General features: G+C 40.7%; 1 protein-coding gene across 12 annotated transcripts in view; it reads left to right on the top strand.

Annotated features, from left to right (window-relative positions):
* GPR174 (G protein-coupled receptor 174) overlaps positions 1-15,127 on the top strand; it is a 76,763-nt gene that overhangs the window by 20,087 nt on the left and 41,549 nt on the right. For 7 of the 12 annotated variants that reach the window (XM_088028711.1, XM_088028712.1, XM_088028717.1 and 4 more), the window contains one exon: positions 11,107-11,199. The exons of 1 other annotated variant lie outside the window; for it this stretch is intronic. The gene's annotated coding sequence lies outside the window, so the exon portion shown is untranslated. Of the gene's footprint in view, positions 1-9,173; positions 9,274-9,377; positions 10,603-11,106; positions 11,204-15,127 lie in introns of those variants that run through there. 4 more of the 12 variants (XM_028101465.2, XM_088028713.1, XM_088028716.1 and 1 more) reach the window with 3 other exon arrangements.

Genomic DNA, 15,127 nt, shown 5'->3' with positions numbered 1-15,127 from the left:
TTCTGTTTCCCACAGCTCCCCCTTTCTTTTTTCAAAACAGCCACTGCCATAGCACTCTGTGATGGAGGTTTTGAGCACTCACTCGTTTTTTGAGAGCACAGTATCCTATGAGAAATATAAGACAACATATTAAAATTGCAAAAAGTGAGCTAGTAAAACTATGGGTGATACTCTGCCACCATCCCCAGGGTTCCAGACCTTCCAGCGCATAAGCGATATCAGAAGCTAGTTGCCCATATTGATTTTTTGGGAAGGCATTTTTTTTAAAGATTTTATTTATTTATTTGAGAGAGAGAGAGAGAAACAGCATGAGAGGGGAGAAGGTCAGAGGGAGAAGCAGGCTCCCCGTTGAGCCGGGAGCCTGATGTGGGACTTGATCCCAGGACTCCGGGATCATGACCTGAGCCGAAGGCAGTTGCTTAAACAACTGAGACACCCAGGCACCCTGGGAAGGCATTTTTAAAGGTCTCAAACATCTCTTGTTGTAGAGTCTGAATGTCTAGGGATAAATTACCACGGATGTCTTTTTTTTAAGATTTTATTTATTTATTTGAGAGAGAGAATGAGATAGAGAGCACGAGAGGGAAGAGGGTCAGAGGGAGAAGCAGACTCCCTGCTGGGCAGGGAGCCCGATGTGGGACTCGATCTCGGGACTCCAGGAAGGACAGTTGTTTAACCAACCGAGCCACCCAGGCGCCCACCACGGATGTCTTGTAAGTGATATTTAATTTGTTCCCAAGTGTGTTTGGAAGCATTAAAGGGATAGGGAGTCATGCAGACTGAACTGGAATTCCAATCACACTTAAGAAAAACTTGCTGTTGTATGTAAATAAGTTGATCCCCCATCCATTTTATGGCTTGTTCCAATTCGCTAACCTTCAATTGTAATTCTTTATACAGTTTGGTTTGCATGAGCCAGAGGTTGTGTGATTTTTCTTGCCAGGCTTTGACAAAGTTGTGAGTCTGCAAGGACGTTTGCAGGGCCACCCCAGCTATTGCTGCTGTTGTGGCAATACCAATCAGCCCCAGAATGACAAGTACTAGTGTAGCTACGAAACGTTGCCTGCGGGAAAGTAACTCACTCAACATTTTTGACAAGAGACCTTCAACAGGGTTTTCTTCCCAACTTATTGTGAGATTTACCGGGATCCAGACCCCCATATGGTCCTGGAGAAGAAGGATGGAATCCATACTGCTGTTGAAAGAGATGGTAATGATTAAAACAAGTATACAACCGGCAGTTGGGACAATCAATGTTCCTCATAATATAGTTAACTTCTATTTCTCCTATTGCGATGAGATAAGGTAAATGAACACAGGCTTGTATGGATATCAAAGAATTGTAAGTAAACCAATAATCACTCGAAGACTGAGATGTCCCTGAGAAATTTCCTGCATAAAAATATAAGGATGCCAGTGCAGCTGGGAGCTTCCAAAGATCCCAGTGTTCTGGCCCCACATGGTCTTTATCAGTTACCAAATGAGGCCAAGGAGGTGCCAGTCCTCCTTCATGCCATGTCATTAACCCTTTAGTATGATGATGGGTATAAGTACCATGGTCAGTGTGATTCCACCTAATATTAGTAATGTAATCACATATGGTGCTATTCACATCCTCAGAACAGTTATTTAAAAACTTCCCATGTGGGCCCCAATCTGCCACCATTCTATTATTTAACATAAGGATTTTTCCATGGGGTCCCCTGCAGTGGGACCAGTATATAGGTTCAAAAACATAATGTTTATAGGAGATTGTAGTACAGACAGGATCATCAAATTTTCCCAGTGTGCTAGTTGTGTTGACCTCACTAAAATTAAATGATAAAGTGGTCATTATTCCCATCAAGGTTCTGTATGATTTGGTCGGGGGAAGGATATGGGCCCAAGTTTGTCAGTGAAGGGGAAGACATATTTTTTTCTGTCCCAAGCATAAGGGTAATGTTTCAAATCCTAAAGAGATATTCATAAGAGTCCTTTCTTCTTCTGGTTTAGATGGGGGTACAGAGGACCAAGGTGCTGGGAGATAAGTAGAGTCATTTGTAAAAACAGTAGGTCCATATTCTGTCCATTCAACTAGATGCAACAAGGGAGGATGGGGTACATATGCCCAAGTAGGCATGTTTTTCACCTACCGCAGAGGCACATGTCACCACTGCTAACATAGCCAGGAACAAATGTTCAGGAGTTTTGGTAGATCTGGTCATCTCCAGGACTCGCTCCACCCTCTGAGTGAAGGTCTTCAGTTGCCCCCAAGTTGGGGGTGTTGTCGGGGACAATTTTTGTTTTCGAGGTCTCTTCAAGGAGAATGTTGCCATCTCTCAGACAGGGGGTTGGGTAGTCAATCCCTGCAGCAGCTGAGAGACCTCTTCTGTTGTCTCTATTGCCAGTCCTGGGCCGGACTTTCTGAAGAGGTATCCAAATTGCTAGACTGGATCCATCTGGAATAACACAAGCATAACCAGGGCCTCGGGTAATTAATTTCCCAGACAACCAATTATTTTCCTCATTTTTTATCCACATGGGTACATCCTGAGTTGAGATTGAGGCTGGCAAGAAATGTTTGTCAGCTCTAGTATATGGTTCGCTTTGGGGAAAATTTAAAAAATTTAAAATAAATAAGGTTTGTGCCATGACGTCTCGGGGGGAGATTCCCCCTTTCTTTTTAGACGTAGTTTTACAGAGTTGTTTTTTAATGGTGGCATGCACCCTTTCTACTACAGCTTGTCCTTGAGGATTATAGGGAATACCTGTGATATGCTGTATTTACCATTCTGCAAGGAATTCTCATACTTTTTTGCTAGTATATGCTGGGCCATTGTCTGTCTTGATACAAGTAAGTAACCCCATAATAGCAAAACATTCAAGCAAATGAGAAATGACATGCCCAGACTTTTCCCCTGTCAAAGGAGTAGAATGAAGAAATCCTGAAAAAGTGTCTATTGTGACATGAATATATGAGAGGCGTCCAAAAGGGGGAAAATGAGTAACATCCATTTGCCAAATACAGTCAGGAGCTGTGCCTCTGGGATTGATGCCCGCTGGATGCTCAGTTAAATGTAGAGGTCAACAAATAGGACAGGAAGAGACTATTTGCCTGGCAGAGCGCAAGGGTATTTTATAGTGTGAATGAAGGCAGTTGGCATTGGTATGAAGATGGGCATGTTCTGCTTGTGGAGTTTCAAAAATAGGAGTAGCCAATAAATCAGCAGACTGATTTCCCTGTGTAAGAGGTCCAGGGAGGTTAGAATGAGAGCGGATATGAGTAATGAACAAAAGGTGAGTTCGAGATTGAATTTCTAACTGTAATTCCTGAAGCAAAGTGTTAATGATAGAGTGAGTTGTGAAAATAAGAGCTGTTTCTAAAGGCACAACAATGCCAACTATGTAAGCAGAATCAGATACGATATTTATAGGATAATGAACGTTCTGCAAGAAGAACAATAAAGCTGGAAGTTCAACCTGTTGAGCAGAAAGGGTTTTTATGGGGCGCTGAATAGCAGGACCCCAGATTCTGGCGTGCCTGGAGGAAGAGCCATCAATAAAGTATGTAGGAGCTGAGGGTACTGGGGAGTTACAAACTACGTGATTTATAATGCAGGCAGTGCACTTTAGGAAGTCCCATAGTTTACCTGATGGATAGTGGAAACCTATGTGCCCAGTATAATCAGCAAGAGATATTTGCAGATCAGTAGAGAAGGGAAAAACTTCCTTAAAAGATGTGGAAGAGATAAGTAAAACAATGAGCGCTGGGTCAAAACCAAGAATTTGAATAGAACGCTTTCGTCCTTGGAGAATGAGTGAAGCGACAAGAGATAGATATGGAGTAACAGTTCGAGAAGTTTTTGTATGTAAAGTCACCCATTCGAGAGGTTCATCTTTTTGTGCTATGACACCAGTCGGAGAATGAGGGGTAGGGAAAATAAGAAGCACGGGGAGAGAATCATCATACCTGTAAGCAAAGGCAGTTTTTAATCATTCCTCAACAAACTGCAGTTCAGCCTCTGCTTCTGAGGATAGAGTGCGAGGACTATCTAAAGCAGAATCACCTTGTAAAGTGTTAAATAAATTTTGTAATTTATAAGTTGGGATCCCTAGGAGAGGGTGAATCCAATTAACATCTAGGAGTTTCTGAAAATCATTAAGTGTAAGGAGGGTATCCCTACGAATTTGCATTGTTTGAGGTTTCACTGTGGTTCTATCTACCACAGTGCCTAGATAAGAAGCCAGAGTAGTTGTTTGGATTTTCTCCAGGGCTATTAAGAGACCGGTGGAAGTCAAATGTTGGGAAGTGGCCAGATACACATCTTGTAATTCGGTTTCAGTTTGTGACGCTAGCGAAATATCATCTGTATAATGAATGATAAAGGATCGAGGATAGTCATCTCTTACAGGTCTGAGGACCTGGCCAACATAATACTGACACATGGAAGGAGAATTAGTCATGCCCTGTGACAAAACTGTCCATTGATATCGTCTCATTGGTTCCTTACTGTTAGTGCTGGGAATAAAAAAGGCAAATTTCTCCTTATCCTCAGGGTGAATGGCTATAGTATAGAAACAATCCTTAAGATCTATTATTATCAATGGCCATTGTTTGGGAATGGCTGTAGGAGAGGGTAACCCAGGCTGCAAGGCACCCAAAGGCTCCATGATGGGATTAACATTCTGAAAGTCTTTTAAGAGCCTCCACTTACCTGATTTCTTTCTGATAACAAAAACAGGAGCGTTCCAAGGAAATTGAGAAGGCTCTATATGTCCTGCCTGCAATTGCTCTTGAGCAATTTGCTCTAAGGCCTGCAATTTTTCTATCGGAAGGGGCCATTGAGGAGTCCATGTTATTTTAATAGGGGCAGGCCTCTTTTCCTCAATGGCCTCTGGAAAAAGGGGTAACCGAGTTCAGCCCTATGAGTTTGTCCTTGGGCAATGATAGGCTCCTTTATTCCTTGACGTTGTCTGCCTAAGCCCTGTCCTGGCTTATAGCCCATTTTTGTCATGATTTGATTAGCTGGTTGACTTGGGGGGATGATTAGCTCGGCTCCCCATTGTTGCAAGAGATCCCTTCCCCAAAGATTAATGGGGGTATTTAAGATGAAAGGCTGGATAACTCCTTCTAATCCATCTGGTCCCTCACATTTAAGTGGCACACCACTTTGTCAAATTTCTTCTGCCGTCACAAAACCTATTTCTTCTATGGAATTAGAGGTTGCTTGTGTGGGCCAGGTATTAGGCCAATGCTGGGGGGCTATTACTGAAATATCAGCTCCAGAGTCTACTAGACCTGAGAAAGTCTTTCCTCTAATTTTAAGAGTCATAGAGGGACGATCAGGCTGAGTCAATAATGAAGCCCATTTAACCATGAGAGGATCAGTACTACCAAATCCTCCTCCTCTGATCTGTTGGGACTGACCAATTTGTACATAGGGCAATAATAATAACTGAACAATTCTATCTCCTCCCTTAAAGGTCCAAGGAACCCGAGTCTGTGCAACCACCATTATTTCTCCCTCATAGTCAGAATCTATTACTCTAGTCATCACCTGGATTCCTTTAAGATTTAGGCTAGATCTTCCTAGCACAAGACCCATGGTTCCTCTTGGTAAAGGTCCGTAATAACCCATGGGTATTTTTTGAGACCTGAGACCAGCGTGAAGACTTACTGTAAAAGGAGTGGTTAAATCTACTGCAGCACTTCCCTGGGTGGTGGGACCAAGTGATAACACAGAGGGTTTATGTGCACAGCAGGAAGTTCCTCCTGGAGAGGTGATATATTGAATCCCCCGTTGTTTTTCGGGGCCCGGAGGTGGCCATGCATCCCGTTTCCCGACCTTAAAGGGAGTGGGTTACCTTGCCTGTCAAAATTGGATTTGCATTCCTTGGCCCAATGTTTGCCTTTGCCACAACAAAGGCAGAGGCTAGGGGCGGTATTAAAGGGAGAATTGGCTCTAGGTTTTGGGGCTTTATGGCATTCCTTCTTGACATGTCCTATTTTTCCACAATTATAACATTTTATATCCTGTTGTTTTTGTAGGGCCATGAGCTGAAGGGAGACTATCTGAGCTTGATGTGTAAGAGTGCCAATATTTCTACATAGATGAAGATAATCGAGAATGTTTGCTGTTTCTCTATGTGGCCAGATGGCCGCTTGGCAGTCCTCATTAGCATTTTCAAAAGCAAGCTGTCTTAGCAAGTGCTCTTTAGCAGGTTTATTATCGACTTGGCGGTCAATAGCCATTTCGAGCTGAGAAATAAAATCAGTATATGCTTCTGTAGGGCCTTGCACAATTTTTATATAACTTTGCCCCACTTCCCCTGAAGGGGTTAGCTTTCCCCAACCTGCGAGGGTGATTTCAGATACTTGCACTGTGGCTACAGGCGAAGTGTTAACCAACTGCTCTCGAACATCTGAAAAGGGGCCAGAGCCAGTGAGCATTTCAAAAGAAATATGATGCATGGCTGGGTTAGCCCAATTCACCCGGGCTTTCATATAGGCGGCATTGGATAACCACATTTTCTGTTGTAATAAATCCTGTGGCTTAAGGCAAGCCCATGCAACCATATGCCAATCATGAGGGATCCATTCCCCAGAATTTGCCCAAGCTTTCAAAATCTCTATAGTGTAAGGGGCTGTGGGTCCATACGAGTGGCAAGCCTTCTTTAGTTCCCTTAAAGCATTTAAATCTAATCCCTCATAGACGGACGAGCAGCTTGTGTTCTGTCTATGGGAAAAGCCATAAATAGATCATTAGCCCCTTGCTGTCACAGTTCCTTTTTGAGAGGTGAGAGAGCTAGGGAGGATCTTTTAAGAAGAAATAAATCTACTGTGGAAGGAGGTTGATCATCTTTGGTGGGGTCCTCCGTTAAAAGTGGAGGGGCTGTGGGTGACAGCCGGGACTGTGAAGCCGTGAAAATTTTTTTACTTTCAGTCTTAGCCTTTTCTAAAGTCTCATTGTCTAATTCATGTGTATGTAAAGAGTTGGTAGTTTCTTTAACAACCTTGGCCGGGGATAACTTATCCCCAGTTTCCATAGTATTGATCACCACTCCTACTAAAGCCCAAATGGGCCAGAAATCAAGGGGAATCGTTTCACCCTGTCTCATGGCCTTCAAGACATTATTTTTCACTTGGACCCAGGTCTCCTCATATAAGGAGCCTTTTTCTGGAAACCAAGGATTATATTCAACTACTGTTTCCAAACATTTTTCTATGTGCTGCTTAGTAACTTTAGCTCCATATTCTTTAAGAAAATGATTAATGCAGCAAAACCTGATGCTTTTGAATTTGATTGCCCCATAACCCTGTAATAAACTTTCCTACTTACCACCTTCTGTAAGGTTCCTATCGCTGGCCGATCACTCCTTGACGGGGGCTTCAGGTCCCTGTTTGGGCACCACTTGTCGACCTCTGAGAGTCCGGGACCTGGGGTGGCGAAGGAACTGAGAAAAAGAGATGACAGTATAGCGACACAGAGGGGACCCCGAGCAAAGAGCCCAAGGCCCCGAGGTTTATTTTCCATAATCTAATATACCTTCTACAATGACATAGGTCTATGATTTACAGCAGGGGCTTAGTAAGGCACATTCTTCCACGTACACAGGGTTAGTTAAGTGAAGCAGTGGGAGTGGAGAAGGAGTAAAGAAATCTGTAACTGGCTGTGATCAATTAATTGTAAACACCATTGTACTGGGACCTTAACACAGGATAAGAGAACAAAGAAAGGAATGCACAGTGTGCTATTTACAGCTGACTTCTTATCTACAAAACATCTTCTGCTGTGTACTTTAGAAGAGACCACACACATCCCAAGGGCATTTCACTCTGATCCTTTAGGGTTATTTTTAACCCTGCAATCTCGAGTTTTCTCAGAGATCTTGGAGTCTGATCAAACATGCACCAGTGGTCGTTGTGGCGTTCTGTTTCCCACACTTTTTTTTTTCTCTTGCTCCCTTTAAAACTCTCTATCAATTTTGCCATTTTAATTATTATGTGCCTTGGTGCAAACCTCCTTGGCTTCCTTTTGTTGGTAGATTTCTGTGATTTCTGAATCTGGATGTCTGTTTCCTTCCCCAGATTAGGGTTTATTTCAGCTATTATTTCTTCAAGTAAATTTTCTGCCCCCTTTCTCTTTCTTTTCCTTCTGAAATCCCTATAATGCCAATGTCATTACAATTGATGATGTTGCTGAGTTCCCTTAACTTATTCTCATTTTTCACTATTCTTTTTCTTTTTCTTCTTTTTGCCTTTTGGCTTGGTTGGCTTCTATTATCTTGTTTTCTAACTCACTGATCTGTTTTTCTGTTTCCTCTAATCTACTATATATTCTTTCTAGTGTATTTTTAATTTCTGTTATTGAGTGAGTTTTTCATCTCTGGCTCCTTTTTTTTAATATTTTCTCTTTGTTGAAGAGATCTTCTATTCTTTTCTCAAGTCCAGTAAGTATCTTTATGGCCATTACCTTGAATTCTTTATCAGGAATGTTGCTTATCCCCATTCCATTTAGCTCTTTTGCTGTGATTTTTTTCCTGTTTTTCCATTTGGGACATATTCCTCTGCCTCATCATTTTGTCTAACTTCCTATATCTGTTTCTACGTATTAGGAAGATCATTTATAGTCCTTATCCTGAAAATAGTGGTGTTATGAAGAAGAGATCCTGCAATGCCCTGTAGAGCAATGTCTCCTGGTTACCCAGACCAGGCACTTCAGGGGTGTTTTCCATGTGTGTTGCATGCACCCTACTGTTGTGGCTGAGCCATGTTTGCCTTCAGTCTAGTCAGCTGCATTGGCCCACTTGGCCTGTTGTGGGCAGATTTTGGTCCCTGTACCATTAAGGGGCCAGTCTAGGACTACCTTGGTCTTATAGTTGGGTCAGACTTGATGCCTATCCTCAGCCCTTTCATTGTGGCTGCTGTTGCACTGAATTGTGGGGTGCTCTCCCTACATTGTCCCCTGAAAGGATTTTCTTGGTGAGTGGGACCTGTAGTCAGAACGAGATGTCTGCCTTCACTGTCTCTTGGGGTTGCAGTGACCCCAAACTACAAGACTTTCTCTTTGTGCTGCCACCAGTGAGGTTTTTATTGACAGGAGAGGCTGGCAGTCAGACCAGATATCTACCCTCAGCCCACTGCTGGGGTTGCAGTTGAGCTGGTATGTGTGATTATCTTTTCTTCTCCCCAGAGCACGGGTCACTTTGGAGGGACTACTGCTGAGTGGATTGGATTGGATGGGCAACTATGCAGAAAAACAACGAATGGGGCCTTCAGTGTTACCAAGCTAGGTGAAGATTGTTCAAACTGGTTTCGGGATGGGGGGGAGGGCTGGTTATTTAGGTTGGGGTTGGGAAGATAAATGGTACCCACCAGCTCTTTTGTTCTTGAAGTATTTTAAAGAACCCTGTTCTTCCAGCACAAGTTCTGAGATTAGTAAATAGATCTCTTTCCCTTATACCCTAGGCACTTTTGAAACTGCTGCTTCTATGCTGTGTCTTGCAGGGATTGTTATTCTGTCTCTTTAATGGCTGGGACATCTCATTGTACCAATATATGTTGGAGGTCAGAAAAAAAAGACAAATGACATGTACTGAGTACCTATTATGTGCTAAGCACTGTATTACTGACTTTTACTTAGGATATCTTATGTAATCTTAACAACACACTCCAGGAGTATACATTATTGCGCTCATTGTACAAGAGGAAGAAACTGAGGCAGGGCAGGAAAGAGAGCAGAAAGCAAGTGGTTCAAGATCTCCCAACCGAAGCTGGTAGTCAAACTCTAGTCTCTTTGAAAGGAGCCCCCTCCCCAAGGAGCTTACTGTCTAGATGAAGAAAGATTCCTGAAAGGTCTAGTTTAACACAAATTTATTTAGGTGGAAGCTATTATGTTGGTTGCCTGCCTTCTATCTTTCCTGCCCACTCCTCCCTTTTGTGGAATTCTTTACCAATACTTAAGATATAATTTGGCTTCTCTGGTAATTCTAATATGTTACACCACTTAGACTGTCCCAATCTATGTTCCTTTACTTCCCTTCTTCTACAAAGTAAAATGAATCTCTATTTGTATATTTCATCCTGTCCACTCTCTAAAGTGAAAAATAGTGTATTTGATTGACTACACTTAATGGGTTAATGTGAAAATCCTCCTTGTGGTATTTTCATTTATTAAGAAATTCTTGGATGGGCTCCTGGGTGGCTTCGTTAGTTAAGCATCTGACTCTTGATTTCAGGTCAAGTCATGATCTCAGGTTTGTGAGACTGAGCGCCACATCGGTCTCCATGCTGGGTGTGGAACCTGTTTAAGATTCTCTCTCTCCCTCTGCTCCTCCCTCCTCCAATCACGCATGCTTTTTCTCTCTCTCTCCCTCTCTCCCTCTATCCCTTTCTTCCTCTCTCTGTCTCAAAAAAAAATTACAAGTCATTTAAAAAAAATTCTTGGAGACAAAATACTTTAAAGGACTGAATCTATAATGGGATATTTGAGGCAAAGTGGCAAGCCCAGGCAAGAGATCATTGTGCAACATGGAGCAGAAAGGAGTGAAGTATGTTTTTTGGTGCACCTAAATTACCCCACATAAGAAGACATCTACAAGCATTGCAAGGTTACCTACAAGGTAGTTTTTTGTGGAAGTTAATCTATCTCAGCATTAGCTGTACTGACATCCAGTGACTATTTGGATCTCCCTCCATGTGTATTCATTAATCAATGAAGCAGTTGTGGTTATGAGAACTCAGAAAAAAATCCCCACCTGAGAACAAGTCAGTTTCTATCCTCGAACTGTGCTGTGTTTGACTAGAAGCTGTGGGATTTTTCTAGCTAGTTAATCACAGTTAAGAGCTCCTTGCGATCAAGGAGTGACACGTGAATCCTGCAACTGACATTCCTATCATTTATCACCCTTTCCAAAGGCTGTCAAGTCAAAAAAAGATGTCAGATGGTAAAGGGATTCCCACTTGACTTTGCTACCACCACCAGCTAAGTATAACTCTCTCCATACTATTTTTGCCCATGGTAATCCATTTTTGGGGTCTCATTATCCATCTACTGAAATATCCCAGCGCTCTCTCAGAATCTTCTTCATGCTGCACTTGACCACTGCTCTTCTCTGTTTCTTCAGGCATAAATGAATAAAACCTACCAGACTCTCCATGGCTTCTTCAGAAGACCCTATTGGTCTGATTAAGGAATTCCACCACTGTTGGAGAAAACAGTAGGTACTCAAATAGTCTTGATTCCATTTTGGCATCATCCCTAAAAGAGTGCTTTTTAATTCTGTGAAGAGTAGACTGAGAGCCCTCACCAGTCACCTGTCCTACATTTGCTGGCCCATTGATAGATTGCCAGATAATGACCAGGTTCTTGCAGTCAATGAATGTAATCTTATAGAACATGAAAGACTACTGTTTCTGAATTATTTGGTAAAATGTGATATTTTTCTAAATATTGTCTTGTTGAGTCATATTGGAAACTGAGGCAAAAGGAAAAATGAGTCATACTGACCCTGACTTTGTTTATTAAGCAAACACAAATACAGAAATAAATATCACTTAGCACATATTCTCCACTCTAGTCATATAGTAGAGAGTAATATGTGTGCATTGAGGAAGGGGATGCCACTTACCGAGAAGGAATAATAGCGTAGTTGTAAGTGAAGCACATGAATAATAGGCAAGTGTCTATTTGTAGACTGGTAAGCTTAAAAGTCATTGAATCTTAGGTTAAGAGCAGATTTGGAAGATGCAGATTTTGGAGAGAGGGGAGTGCTTTTTTATGTTTCTTTTGGCTTCTTTTTCTAGATGTCTATTCTTAGAAGAAAAGCATTATTGAAGCACCAGCCTAGATATCTAACTATTGTAAGAGGACATGTCTAATACTTAAGCTCATTTAAAAAAGTATCAGCAGTAATATCTCATTGTAGTTTTGATTTGCATTTCCCTGATGATTAGTGATGTTGAGCATATTTTCATTTGTCTGTTGGTCACTTATATATCTTCTTTGGAAAAAATATCTATGCAGGTCCTCTGTCCATTTTTTAATAAGATTATTTGTGAGTTTTTGCTGTTGAGTTGTATGCATTTTTTATATATTTCGGATATCAATGGAATATTGGATACTTCATTTTCATATATCTTCTTCCATTCAGTAGGTGTCCTTTTATATTTTATTTGATGGTTTCCTTCGCTGTGCAAAAGCTGTTTATTTTGGTGTAATCTAAATAGTTTAATTAATAATAGGTAAATTATGGAAGCAACCCAGTGTCAATTGATAGATGAATGGATAAAGATGTGGTATATATATACAATGGAATATTACTCAGCCATAAAAAATAATGAGATCTTGCCATTTGCAACAACATGGGTGGACCTAGAAAGTATTACACCAAGCAAAATCAGTCAGTCAGAGAAAGACAAATACCATGTGATTTCACTCACATGTGGAATTTAAGAAACAAAAGAAACAGGGGCACCTAGGTGGTTCAGTCAGCTAAGCATCTGACTCTTGATTTCAGGTCAGGTCATGATCTCAGGGTCTTGAGATTGAGCCCTGCATCAGGTTCCATGCTGGGTGTGGAGCCTGCTTAAGATTCTCTTTCCCTCTCCTTCTGACCACCCCCCTCACTCACACACACACTCTCTACTTCTATAAAAGTTAAAAAAGAAACAAAACAAACAAACAAATAAAAAGACAAACAAAAAACAGATTCTTAAATACAGAGAACAAACTGGTGGTTGCAAGAGGGGAGGTGGATGGGGATGGGTGAAATAGATAAAGTGGACTAAGAGAACATTTATCATGATAAGCACTAAGTAATGTGTAGAGTTATTGAATCATTATATTGCACACCTGAAACTAATATAACACTGCATGCTAATTATACTTCAAAAAAATCAGGAGCAAAATGACTGCACAGATCACTTAAACATGGAGAGAAAAAGACCCTAAACATGGTCACATTCACTTATATCCCTACCTAAGTGGTCAGGGTTCTAATAACTAACACAACTCCTTAGAGTGCTCATTTTCCCTGTATGTAAATATGTACATGTTTAATTTAAGTATTTAGTGTGTAGACTTTTGGATATCTGGAAGCAAAATTGAAATAATTCTGTTTTCTTTCTAGTTGCACTTTCTCAAAAAAAGGGAAAGAATCTCTTTTCAAGACCACTTGACACTTTTTCTTTCATGTAATCAGGATGAGAGCTCAGTGAGACAAGAAGAAAAAAAATAGTTGCCTGTCTGAAGCACATTATATTTGCAACACTCATAAATTAGTGATTAATAATAAGTGGGGTAGCCTACATGGCATCCTTCCTTTGTCAAAAATAATTATCTCTTGCCTCAAGTAAAGTATTATACCTCCATTGGCAGTATTAACAAATGAAAGTGCTGGTTGAACCTGAGTTCCTGTTGTGATATAAAGTCAAGTTAACTGGGGAAATTCAAGTGCATTTTTATTTATTAATAGCCATAAAAGTCCCTAATCATGATACAACCTCAGGCTTGAAAGAGAAAGAGAAATACTTAGCTATTACTACTAGTCAAAAAACAAAAAGCAAAACAAAACAAACAACAACAATAGAAATTTTTACTAATACAAAAAGATATGCATGAAAAAGTATGTAATTTCTTTTAATTATGTAATTTTCTTTTAATGATTTCCTCCTGGAGACATTAGTCTGCATTCAGTCTTTGGCTACAACAGTTAGATATGCATATAGTAATTTTACACTGTAAAATGCTAAGAATTTGTTCATTTTTAACGGTTTATTTATTTGAGAGAGAAATAAAAAAATGAGTAGGGGGAGGGACAGACAGAGGGAGAGGGAGAGAATCTCAAGCAGACTCCCCACTGAGTGTGGAGCTTGACATAGGGCTCAATCCCAGGACCCTGAGATCATGACCTGAGCTGAAATCAAGAGTTGGACACTTAACCAACTGAGCCACCTAGGTGCCCCAGAATTTGTTCATTTTTAAGAACATATTTATGTAGCACTTACTATAGAAACTTAGAAATATTAACTCATTAAATACTCAGAGGTAGGCACTATTCTTTTCACAGATGAGACAACTGAGACATGGAAATGTTTAAGTAACTTGCCTAAAGTCACACAGCTAGTCAGAGGCAGAGTCTGAATTTTTTTTTTATTGAAGTGTAATGAACATACAATGCTATGTTAGTTTCAGATGTATAACATATTGATTCAGCAATTCTATGCATTACTCAATGCTCACCATGATAACTGTATTCACTATTTGTCATCATACAATATTAGTTATGACAATATTACTGACTATATTACTTATGTTGTCTTTTATATTTCCATGACTTATTTATTTTATAACTGGAATTTTGTACCTCTTAATCCCCTTTATCTATTTTAACCATCTTCCCAGACACCTTCCCTCTGGCAAACTGGTTCCAGATTCCCATGCTCTTGTCAAATATAAGCAATGCCTCATTATTTATAAAATATCTGTATATTATGCAATAATTATATATGCATCCATACATAAATATGGCATGGAATATCAGGGCTATTTAAAACCCAGAAGTAAAATGATATAATATTAGAGCTAAAGTTGCCTATAAAAGTTATTTGGTTTAATATACCCATTTCAAAGAAGAAATGAGGGAGGAAGAGAGGAAGATGCCAGCAGAATAAGAGGACCCTAGGCTGGCCTCATTCTAGGAACATAATTAGATAACTATCAAATCATATTAGTACCCCAGAAATAGATCTGAAGACTGACAGAGCAAACTCCACAACTAAAAGGACAGAAGAGACCACATTGAAGAAGTTAGGAAGCATGGAGATATGGTTTAGAGGAGAAATTGATTGCAAGTGCTACAGAAGGGAGGGAGCCATGGTCACAGAGAATGGTGAGAGAGAGAGAGAAGTACACAGGGGAATGTAGAATGTTTGCCCAAAGACATTGGCTTGGAAAATGAGAGAGGCTGACTTCCATGAGTTCTTGCAACCAGCCCAGATTAAAGCCTGGAGTATTAAAGTTCAGCAGGCTTGGTAGATGCCAGTCAGGCCAGAGACTGGAGGGCACTGCACTACTCCTGGAGAGAAGGCAAGCAAACAACCTAGAGGTGGACAGCGTGGAAACAGCCATCTGAAGAGTGCCTGGGG

Source organism: Eumetopias jubatus, unplaced genomic scaffold (assembly GCF_037043125.1).
Source record: "Eumetopias jubatus isolate StellerSeaLion01/CBP00866 unplaced genomic scaffold, mEumJub1_p1.0 scaffold_11, whole genome shotgun sequence".
NCBI lineage: Eukaryota > Metazoa > Chordata > Mammalia > Carnivora > Otariidae > Eumetopias > Eumetopias jubatus.
The sequence above is the reverse complement of the archived record's forward strand: the minus strand, read 5'-3'. Positions and strand labels throughout refer to the sequence as shown.